This window comes from Oncorhynchus tshawytscha, linkage group LG19 (assembly GCF_018296145.1).
Source record: "Oncorhynchus tshawytscha isolate Ot180627B linkage group LG19, Otsh_v2.0, whole genome shotgun sequence".
Classification (NCBI taxonomy): Eukaryota; Metazoa; Chordata; class Actinopteri; order Salmoniformes; family Salmonidae; genus Oncorhynchus; species Oncorhynchus tshawytscha.
In genome coordinates this window covers 24,699,293-24,708,907 of record NC_056447.1, presented here as the reverse complement: position 1 = coordinate 24,708,907, position 9,615 = coordinate 24,699,293, and positions in this window count along the sequence as shown.

The following is a 9,615-nucleotide window of genomic DNA, read 5'->3' as shown; positions in this document are numbered from 1 at the left end:
AACAATGTAGATTCTACCTGTTTTTGCCCATGTAATAGCTAGCTAGTTAGCGGTGGTGCGCGCTAAATAGCGATTCAATCGGTGACGTCACTTGCTCTGAGACCTTGAAGTAGTGGTCACCCCCTTGCTCTGCAAGGGCCACGGCTTTTGTGGAGCGATGGGTTACGATTTATTTAATTCTAAACCTTTATTTAGCTTTTGTCAGTAAGGATGTAAAGAACAGAATTTGATTCAATCACATGAAGGACAAAATAATCACTGTACAGAAAATTATTAGATTATACATGTACATTAGTTCTCATAAATTACTGGGTAAACACTGAAAAGTATTAGATTATGCATGTACATCAGTTCACATAAATTACTGGGTAAACACTATGAAAAGCATTAGTGTCACGACTTCCGCCGAAGTCGGCTCCTCTCCTTGTTCCGGCGGCATTCAGCGGTCGATGTCACAGGCTTTCTAGCCATCGCCGCTCCATTTTTCATGTATCCATTTGTTTTGTCTTGTTCCCTGCACACCTGGTTTTCATTCCCCAATCAATCTACATGTATTTATTCCTCTGTTCCCCATCATGTCTTTGTGTAAGATTGTTTGTGTTACGTGTGTATTGTTGACTGGTAAACAGATTGGCTTGTTTTTTCCCGTGTTATTTTTCACAAAGATGTTTATTGTTTAACATAATTCTTGTGACTGTTTTGCACGTTTTACACTTTTGCCTAAATAAAGTGTGCGCCTATTCCCAAATCTCTGCTTTCCTGCACCTGACTTCGCTACCAGTACGCACACATCTGACAATTAGATTATATATACACATCAGTTCACATAAATTACTGGGTAAACACTATGAAAAGGATTAGATTATACATGCACATCAGTTCACATAAGTTACTGGGTAAACACTATGACAAGCAATATGCCAAGCAGTCAAATGCACTTGGTATTGACCCCACAACTGGTGTCTGAGGTACATTAAGGGCCAAATTCCCAGACACAGATTAAGCCTCTAAAATTGCCAGTGTAGAAATCCCCTACAATAACCCATGTGTAGCCTACAATGTGTACAGTCGTGGCCAAAAGTTGTGAGAATGACACAAATATTAATTTTCACAAAGTCTGCTGCCTCAGTTTGTATGATTGCAATTTGCATATACTCCAGAATGTTAGGAAGAGTGACCAGATGAATTGCAATTAATTGCAAAGTCCCTCTTTTCCATGCAAATGAACTGAATCCCCCCAAAATATTTCCACTGCATTTCAGCCCTGCTACAAAAGGACCAACTGACATCATGTCAGTGATTCTCTCGTTAACACAGGTGTGAGAGTTGACGAGGCCAGGGCTGGAGATCACTCTGTCATGCTGATTGAGTTCGAATAACAGACTGGAAGCTTCAAAGGGAGGGTGGTGCTTGGAATCGTTGTTCTTTCTCTGTCAACCATGGTTGCCTGCAAGGAAACACGTGCTGTCATCATTGCTTTAAACAAAAAGGGCTTCACAGGCAAGGATATTGCTGCCAGTAAGATTGCACCGAAATCAACCATTTATCGGATCATCAAGAACTTCAAGGAGAGCGGTTCGATTGTTGTGAAGAAGGCTTCAGGGCACCCAAGAAAGTCAAGCAAGCGCCAGGACCGTCTCCTAAAGTTGATTCAGCTGCGGGATCGGGGCACCACTAGTACAGAGCTTGCTCAGGAATGGCAGCAGGCAGGTGTGAGTGCATCTGCACGCACAGTGAGGCGAAGACTTTTGGAGGATGTCCTGGTGTCAAGAAGGGCAGCAAAGAAGCCACTTCTATCCAGGAAAAACATCAGGGACAGACTGATATTCTGCAAAAGGTACAGGGATTGGACTGCTGAGGACTGGGGTAAAGTCATTTTCTCTGATGAATCCCCTTTCCGATTGTTTGGGGCATCCGGAAAAAAGCTTGTCTGGAGAAGACAAGGTGAGCGCTACCATCAGTCTTGTGTCATGCCAACAGTAAAGCATCCTGAGACCATTCATGTGTGGGGTTGCTTCTCAGCCAAGGGAGTGGGCTCACTCACAATTCTTGCTAAGAACACAGCCATGAATAAAGAATGATTCCAACACATCCTCCGAGAGCAACTTCTCCCAACCATCCAGGAACAGTTTGGTGATGAACAATGCCTTTTCCAGCATGATGGAGCACCTTGCCATATGGCAAAAGTGATAACTAAGTGGCTCAGGGAACAAAACATCAATATTTTGGGTCCATGGCCAGGAAACTCCCCAGACCTTAATCCCATTGAGAACTTGTGGTCAATACTCCAGACGGGTGGACAAACAAAAAAAACACAAATTCTGACAAACTCCAAGCATTGATTATGCAAGAATGGGCTGCCATCAGTCAGGATGTGGCCCAGACGTTAATGACAGCATGACAGGGCAGATTGCAGAGGTCTTGAAAAAGAAGGGTCAACACTGCAAATATTTACTCTTTGCATCAACTTCATGTAATTGTCAATGAAAGCCTTTGACATGCTTGTAATTATACTTCAGTATTCTATAGTAACATCTGACAAAAATATCTAAAGACACTGAAGCAGCAAACTTTGTGAAAATTAATATTTGTGTCATTCTCAAAACTTTTGGCCACGACTGTATTCCATTTTATTCACACTTAATAGACAATCAACAAATGTGAATTTGTTGGGTGACAACAATATTACAGACAAGATAAATTGTATGCTATAACATTTGGACACATTATAGTAACATCAAGATAAATACATTAGCTTCTGTATTTGTCGCAAGTAGGATATTTGATTTACTTACTGTACGTTAGAAATTTGGATCACATGTAGGCCTATGTACCTTCAGAAAGTATTCATACCCATTGACTTATTTAACATTTTGTTGTGTTACAGCCTGAATTCAAAACTGATGTACATGTATATTTATTTCTCACCCATCTTCACACAATACCCCATAATGACAAAATTAAGATATGTTTTTAGAAATGTTAGCAAATTCATTGAAAATGAAATCTCATTTACATACTTTAAGTATTCACACCCCTTAGTCAATACTTTGTAGAACTACCTTAGGCAGTGATTACAGCTGTGAGTCTTTTTGGGTAAGTCTCTAAGACACCTGGATTGCTCGACAACCATTTTCAGGTCTTGTCATAGATTTTCAATATTTAAGTCAAAACTGTAACTCGGCCACTCACTATGAAGCTAAGCAGGGTTGTTCCTGGTCGGTCCCTGGATGGGAGACCAGATGCTGCTGGAAATGGGATTGAAGGGTCAGTCTTTTGGATAGGATGTTAAATGGGTGTCCTGAGTCCTTGTGGTCACTAAAGATCCCATGGCACCTATCGTAAGAACAGGGGTGTTAACCCCGGCTTTCTGGCTAAATTCCCAATCTGGCCCTCATGCCATCATGGGACACCTAATCATCCCCAGCTTCCAATTGGCCCCATCCTCTCCCCTGTAACTAATCCCCAGGTTGTTGCTGTTAATGATGTGTTCTCAGTCAACCTACCTGGTGAAATAAGGGTTAATAAAATAAAAAGCAACATTCACTGTCTTCTTGGCTAGTTGCTTTGCCACATTTTTTGCAGTATTACTTAAGTGCTTTGTTACAAACAGGATGCATGTTTTGGAATGTTTTTTAAATTCTGTACAGGCTTCCTTCTTTTCACTCTGTCAATTAGTAACTCCAATGTTGTCGATCCATCCTCAGTTTTCATCCATCACAGCCATTAAACTCTGTAACTGTTTTATAGTCACCATTGGCCTCATTGTAAGGGATATCCTCCTCTTCTTCCGAAGAGGAGAGGCGAAAAGGATCAGAGGACCAATATGCGGCATTGTAAGTGTCCGTGGTTCTTTTAATATGAAAATGTACACCTGAACAACTGAATACAAAAACAATAAACATGGAATGAACGAAACCCAAAACAGTACCGTGTGGTGAAAAACACAGACACGGAAACAAACACCCACAAACACACAGTGAAACCCAGGCTACCTAAGTATGATTCTCAATCAGAGACAACTAATGACACCTACCTCTGATTGAGAACCATACTAGGCCGAAACATAGAAATACCCAAATCATAGAAAAACAAACATAGACTGCCCACCCCAACTCAAGCCCTGACCATACTAAATAATGACAAAACAAAGGAAATAAAGGTCAGAACATGACACTCATGGTGAAATTCCTCTCCGGCAACTGAGGTAGTAAGGAAGCCTGTCTCTTTGTAGTGACTGGGTGTATTGATACACCATCCAAAGTGTAATTAATACCATGCCAACACCATGCTCAAAGGGATATTTTTACCCATCTACCAGAAGGTGTCCTTCTTTGCGAGCCATTGGAAAACCTCCCTGGTCTTTTTGGTTGAATCTGTTTGAAATTAACTGCTTGGTTGAGGGACCTTACAGATAATTGTATGTGTGGGGTACAGAGATGAGGTATAGTCATTCAAAAATAATTTGAAATACAATTATTGAACACAGTGCGTCCATACAATTTATTATGTGACTTGTTAAGCAAATTTTTACTCCTGAACTTATTTAGGCTTTCCATAACAAAGGGGTTGAGTACTTCTTGACTCAAGACATTTCAGCTTCTCATTTTCAATTTGTTTGTTAAAAAATAATAACAAATAATAATTCCACTTGGACATGGTTGGGTATTTTGTGTAGGCCAGTGACAAAACAATATACATTTAATCCATTTAAACATAACATAACAAAATGTGGAACAAGTAGATGATTAACTATAATTAGATAAAGACGTTGTCATGTCCTGAACATAGATATCTCTGTTTTTCTATATATTTTGGTTAGGTCAGGGTGTGACTAGGGTGGGTTCTCTAGTTTTTGTATGTCTAGGGTTTTGTATGTCTAGGGGGTTTTGTATGTCTATGTTGGCCTGATATGGTTCCCAATCAGAGACAGCTTTTTATCGTTGTCTCTGATTGGGGATCATATTTAGGTAGCCATTTTCCTCATTTGTGTTGTGGGATCTTGTCTATGTATAGTTGACTTAGCGCAGTAGCTTCATGGTTCGTTTGGTTGTTTGTTGTTTTGTTCAGTGAGTTTCGATTCATTAAAATTATGTGGAACTCTGCTCACGCTGTGCCTTGGTCTGATCCTTACGACGAACGTGACAGAAGATCCCACCACCAACGGACCAAGCAGCGTGTTCAAGAGGAGCAGGGATCCTGGGCCCGGGAGAAAAGTGAGTGGAGGACATCCTGGACCTGGGAGGCGGTAATGGCAGGGGACAAAACCCTGCCATGGAAGCAGGCAGAGGCAGCAAAAGAGGAACGGCGACGATACGAGGGGTCACGGCTAGCACGGAAGCCCGAGAGGCAGCTCCAAAAAATATTTTGGGGGGGCACACGGCGAGATTGGTGGAGTCAGGGTTTAGACCTGAGCCAACTCCCCATGCTTACTGTGGGGAGCGTGTGACTGGTCAGGCAGCGTGTTACGCAGTAATGCGCATGGTGTCTCCAGTGCGCATTCATAGCCTGGTGCACTCTATTCCAGCTCCCCGCATTTGCCGCCCTAGAGTGGGCATCCAGCCAGGATGGGTTGTGCCGGCTCAGCGCTCCTGGTCTCCAGTACACCTCTTCGGACCAGGATATCCTGCGCCGGCTTTACGCGCTGTATCCCCAGTGTGTCTTCACAGCCCAGTGCATCCTGTGCCAGTGCCCCGCACTTATTAAGCTAAAGTGAGCATCCAGCCAGGACGCATTGTGCCAGCTCTACGCTCCAGACCTCCAGTGCGCCTCCACAGTCCAGTACGTCCTGTGCCTCTTCATCGCACTCGCCCTGAGGTGCGTGTCACCAGCCCACTACCACCAGTACCGGTCCCACGCATCAGGCCTCCAGTGCGCCTCCACAGTCCTGTACGTCCTGTGCCTCCTCCCCGCACTCGCCCTGAGGTGCGTGTCTTCAGCCCGGTGCCACCTGTACTGGCCCCACGCATCAGGCCTCTAGTGCGCCTCCACAGTCCAGAGCTTCCAGCGACAGTTCCCGGTCCAGAGCTTCCGGCGACAGTTTCCAGTCCGGAACCTCCAATGACGGTCCACAGTCCGGAACCTCCAACGACGGTCCACAGTCCGGAACCTCCAACGACGGTCCACAGTGTGGAACCTCCAGCGACGGTCCCCAGTCCGGGGTCTCAAGCGACGGTCCCCAGTCCGGGGTCTCCAGCTACGGTCCCCAGTCCGGGGTCTCCAGCGACGGTCCCCAGTCCGGGGTCTCCTGCGACAGTCCCCAGTCTAGACTCTTCAGCGACGAGCTGCAGTCCAAAGCCTCCGGCAATGATTCACGGTCCGGTTCCACAAAAGCGGAGCGATCAGCGTAAGGAGGGGGGGCTGCGTCCAGAACCGGAGCCGCCACCGAGGGTAGATGCCCACCCGGACCCTCCCCTATAGGTTCAGGTTTGCGGCCGGGAGTCCGCACCTTTGGGGGAGGGGGGGTACTGTCACGCCCTGACCTTAGATATCTCTGTTTTTCTATATATTTTGGTTAGGTCAGGGTGTGACTAGGGTGGATACTCTAGTTTTTGTATGTCTAGGGTTTTTGTATGTCTGGGAGTTTTTGTATGTCTATGTTGGCCTGATATGGTTCCCAATCAGAGACAGCTGTTTATCTCTGTCTCTGATTGGGGATCATATTTAGGTAGCCATTTTCCTCATTTGTGTTGTGGGATCTTGTCTATGTATAGTTGCCTTAGTGCACCTCAGTAGCTTCACGTTTTGTTTGGTTGTTTGTTGTTTTGTTAAGTGAGTTTTGATTTATTAAAATGATGTTGAACTCTACTCACGCTGTGCCTTGGTCCGATCCTTACGACGAACGTGACAGATGTATTTAAGCTCTAAATATCCACCCAAAACAGTAAACGTATTGTGTTAAAATGACCGGCTTCAGTCAGCTGAATTTATCCTTTATGGTTACTTCTAGTCGGCAGTTTAGGTCTCCAATTCAGAGGACCTCCACCCACATTTGTTTGTCTTATTGGTCAAGGTCACGCAAAATTATTATCGCCACATGTCCTTGCACCTATCAGTTGCCTTGATTCCCGGAACTTCAGTTTCAGTTAGTCTATAACAATTTTGACTGGTACTGTATATCACTCATGCTCGTTGTAATTATATTATGTATATTTCAACATTACTGTAATGTTTCCTTGAGCACATTTGCATGAGTTTCATATGTAGAAGTCCAATAAGATGCGCAACCATCTCACGTCAGAAGCTGCTCGAGACGCAGCGCCGTTCTACATCCGCTTCATTATTAGCCCCAGTCTCGGATCTGATGCCTATTGTGGGGTCCCTCACAGCGGTGATACAGCTTTCTCCAGGGCCAGAGGAGCTACCAGAGCTCGCCCTGGCAGAGCACCCTACCACTGTGCTCCAGTCGACCACAGCAGTGCAGATCCAGCCTGTTCTGACAATGTAGTTCAAGTTAGTAGTGAGGCCTACTGCACTGGCTCCTGCCATGGCGCTTCAGCTCGCCACTCCCACAGCTATACTTCAACCAGCTCCTGTCGCAGAGTCTCGGCTGCCTGTTCGCGAGCAGGAAGACCTACAGACTTCTCCAGGGACGGAGGAGATACCAGAGTTCACCCTGAGGGAGAACCCTACTCCAGCTGAGACCTCCGAATGTCAGTTGGTCCATAATGCGGGAGCCCTGTCTGTAGCTGCTGAAGGTACCAAATCTGGCCCTGCCACTCAGACCTCTCTGGTCCCTGTCTGGTGGGATCTGCCCAGTCCTACCTTGGATGTCCAGCCTACTGCTGTCCAAAGACGTCTCCCTGCTTCTCCCTGGGAGCCTCCTCCAGGCTCTGCTGCATGGCTCGGTCCATGTTTGCTGTCTTGGCTCTGTCAGTCCCTGCCTGTTGGAACTTGCCGGTCTCAGCCCTGGGGTTCTTGATAGCCCCTCTGAACTGTTTCCTGCTAGCTCCAGCCTTGGGAGACCCTCCTGACGTTCCCATGCGGAACCCTCCTGACATCCCTGTGGGCGACCCTCCTGACCGAGATATTCAGTGTCCTGTTATAGGAGACACCTAATCTTCTGCCCTACTAGGTGCTCAGTCTATAGCAGGTCCAGAGTATCTTATCCCTTAGTTTCCAGATCACCTAGTGGCTTCAGTTTCCTGCTGAGCGGGGTCCCTAGTTTCCTATCTCAGGTCTATAACTTTCTGTCCTGATAGATCTAACATGCCTTAGCTCACATTCTGTAGCCCAGTCAGGCCCCAATTCACTAGCTCTGTCAGGCCCCAAGTCAACAGCTCTGGGCACTCTTTTTCTTCCTTTTTTCTCCCTTTCAGGTGTGCAGCTATCTCCTGTCCTGAGATCTTCGCCTGTTGCTTCTTTGGGAATCCAGCTGATCTCAGCTCCGGTCCCAGAGCCCGCTCCTTTCACTAACGTGGTGGTCCGCCCGTCTACTGTCCTGAGATCTCCACCCGTCGCTGCTGTGGAGATCCAGCAGATCCCAACTCCTGTCCCTGGGATCTCTCCTATCACTGAAGGGGCGGCCTCGCAATCTCTAGTCCTGAGAGCTTCATCGAGACCTGCGGCCAAACCTCCGCCATCTGCTGTACTGAGACCATCATTTAAAAAATATATATATTTCACCTTTATTTAACCAGTTAGGCCAGTTGAGAACAAGTTCTCATTTACAACTGCGACCTGGCCAAGATAAAGCAAAGTAGTGTGACACAGACAACAACACAGAATTACACATGGAATAACATGGAATAAACAATAAACAAGCCAATAACACAATAAACAATTCAATGACACAGTAGAAAAAAATAAAGTCTATATACAGTGTGTGTAAAAGGCATGAGGAGGTTGGCAATAAATAAGCCATAGTAGCGAAGAATTACAATTTAGCAGATAAACACTGGAGTGATAAATGAGCAGATGATGATGTGCAAGTAGAGATACTGATGTGCAAAAGAGCAGAAAAGTAAATAAAAACAGTATGGGGATGAGGTAGATAGATTGGGTGGGCTATTTACAGATGGACTATGTACAGCTGCAGCAATCGGTTAGCTGCTCAGATAGCTGGTGTTTAAAGTTGGTGAGGGAAATATAAGTCTCCAGCTTCAGAGATTTTTGCAATTCGTTCCAGTCACTGGCAGCAGAGAACTGGAAGGAAAGGTGGCCAAATGAGGTGTTGGCTTTGGGGATAATCCGTGAGATATACCTGCTGGAACGTGTGCTACGGGTGGGTGTTGTTATCGTGACCAGTGAACTGAGATAAGGCGGAGATTTACCTAGTATAGACTTATAGATGACCTGGAGCCAGTGGGTCTGGCGACGAATATGTAGCGAGGGCCAGCCGACTAGAGCATACAGGTCGCAGTGGTGGGTGGTATAAGGTGATTTGGTAACAAAACGGATGGCACTGTCATAGACTGCATCCAGTTTGCTGAGTAGAGTATTGGAAGTTATTTTGTAGATGACATCGCCGAAGTCGAGGATCGGTAGGATAGTAGGTTTTACTAGGGTAAGTTTGGCGGCGTGAGTGAAGGATGCTTTGTTGCGAAATAGAAAGCCGATTCTAGATTTGATTTTTGAATTGGAGATGTTTAATATGAGTCTGGAAGGAGAGTTTAC